A 2,747-nucleotide genomic window follows, 5' to 3' on the forward strand; every position below is an offset into this window, starting at 1 on the left:
ACAGAAATCATGTGAGGAGGAACACTCTCTGTGCCCAAGGAGGGGTCAAGTAGGAGAATTCAATGGAACAGTTATGAAAATTGAGCCTGCGGTCAGGAGTGAGGGACAGAGTCCTCTTCCTCGAGGGGCTTAGAATGTGGTGGGAGACGTACAGGCCACTGTTGACAGGACTTCCGGGCACTCCAGGGCGCCTCTGCTGGGGGCCCGATTGGGGCCCACCAGAAGCTTCCTTTTGGACTTGGAAGTTCTCCTGGTGAATCCAGCTCCTGACTAGCGCCTAGTTATAAGGCTTTCCTACTTGCCAGGGAGACCTCAGATTTTCAACTGATCAAAGAGAAAGCCTCCTTTAATGCTAAAAAGGAGAGCATTTAAGTTTCCAGGTGATTCTATGCAATGATCTCTCTCTCCTTGGTCTGACAGGTCGAAATGAGCAAGGGAGTGAAAGGGATGTAGGGGCTCCCACGAAACAAGCTGGTTATATTCTCACCAGCTATTAGCAGGTTGGGAATGCTCATTGAGGAGATTTATGATGCTTCCTGTGCAGTATTAAGTGCATTAAAAACCACTTCTCCGGGTTTCCGAATAGTTTCTAATGCTTTCACTACCCGGAGAGATTCGGTTTTCTGTTTTGTTTTTAATCCATTTTGAATCTTTGTGTATTGAACTTGCATTTGGTTCCTTTGAAGCATCTCTACACATTAGTTTCCTAAGGCTGCCATAACAACATACCATAAACTGAGTGGCATGAACAACAGAAATGTATTGTGTTACTTCTGGAGGCTAGAAGTCTGAGAACGAGGTGTCCTTCCATGGGCAGCGAGGGAAGGATTTGTTCCAGGCCTCTCCCCTCGCTCCTGGTGGCTTGCTGGCCACCTTTGGCATTCCCTGGCTTGCAGAAGCATCCCCCTGATTTTTGCCTTCATGTTCACATGGTGTTCACACTGTGTTCAAATGCTCCCTTTTGTAAGGGCATTGGTCATACTGCACTGGGGGGGCACCCTCCTCCACTATGACCTCATTTTAATTAGTGACATCTGCAGTGACCCTATTTCCAAATAAGGCCACATTATGAAGTACTGGGAGTTGGGATTTCAACAAACAAATTCTAAAGGAATTTAATTCAGTCTCTCAGTTCACCCAAGGCACCCTCCATTGCTGGCTGAAACAAGAAGCATAGACATCCACCTTCTTGCTTATGGTGCAGAGACTCTCAGTCCTGGGTACCAAGTGAAATCACCTGGGGAGCTTTTGGAAAAACCAACAAAACAGGGTACCCACCAGGACTGCTCCCAGCAGGTGCAGTGCCTGGGGAAACGTTGTTTGGTGGGGCTCCTGTCTATGAAACAAGTTGATTATAAAACGGATTGTAAAGTTCATGGGCCTGTAATGAGGTATAGCAATTTATTAAAGAAAAATTAAAATGACAGGTGGAGAAGAGCTATTTACATATTTTTTGCTGAGTATCAAATAACTTGATTACAAAATGTATTACAAAAATTCAAGGCCCTATATGAGGTATAATGATTTATTGAAGAAAAATTAGAATAATGGATAGAGGAGAGCTATTTCATGTATTAATTTTTATCAAGTCAGTGCACATGAAGATCCTTTAAGGTCTAGACACCCTGTCTTCCTGCTCTTTATTGTCCAGTGCACCATTCTTGGTTAATTTCCTATCTCCTGCTGTAAGGAGGGAGAAACATCGTGATTACTACAATGCCAGGGCTCTTCAGAGCCAGTTTACATTGAAACGGAATACAGTAGTCTCCCCTCATCCATGGGGATACGTTCCAAGACCTGCAGTGGATGCTCAAAACCGTAGATAGCACCAAACCCTACATTCATTGTGCTTTTTCTTATACATAGAAACCTATGATAAAGTTTAATTTATAAATTAGGCACAGCAAGAGAATAACAGTAACTAATGATAAAATAGAACAATTCTAATAGGATACTGTAATAAAAGTTACGTAAATGTGGTCTCTCTGAGCAAACGAGCATGAATTTCTTTTTCCTTTTTTACAATGTCACGGATAGAAAATTTGTTCTTACTGTATGTAGATCTTAGCACCCTCCACACAGAATTTTTCCTTTCCTTATTAAATTGAGAACTTTCAGCTTTTCACTTAGAGGGAGCCCTTTACAGCTTCTCTTTGGCATATCAGAATTGCCAGCACCGCCCACCACTCTTGTGCTTTGGTAGCATGTAGAGTGTGGAGATGCTGGACGAAAGGCTGATTCACGTCCGGAGTGGGAAGGAGCAGGACCGTGCAAGATTTCATCGTGCTACTACTCAGAATGGCGCACAATTTAAAACTTATAAATTGTTTATTTCTGGAACTTTTCATTTAATATTTTCATGGGTAACAAAAACCACAGAAAGCGGGAGACGTCTGCAGATGTTCTCGCGTCAGCTTCTCCCTAACACGCGGATTTAAGGTTTGTCACATTGTTCCTGGCGAGCTGCTCATCACCGAGCGGCAGGTGAAGGCTGGCTCGCCATAGCCCTTCAGGAGGTTGTACTGTGCTTCCCCTTTGATGACGAGCACTGAATTCGAGGGTTCCCTGGCATGCAAGAAAATGTGAAGGATGATTCTTTTGTGGTGACGTTAAATTTGCTGTTTGAAATTTTCTACCATAAATGTAGAATTATCTTCCACTGTGTTCTGACCTCTTCAGCGAGTAATCATTGCCTTCCCAGAATACGACCTCTTTCGGTGGGGACCACACCCCTGCCCCAAAGGGCC

The sequence above is a fragment of the Pteropus vampyrus genome, unplaced genomic scaffold (genome assembly GCF_000151845.1).
Source record: "Pteropus vampyrus isolate Shadow unplaced genomic scaffold, Pvam_2.0 Scaffold5, whole genome shotgun sequence".
In the NCBI taxonomy this organism is placed as follows: Eukaryota; Metazoa; Chordata; class Mammalia; order Chiroptera; family Pteropodidae; genus Pteropus; species Pteropus vampyrus.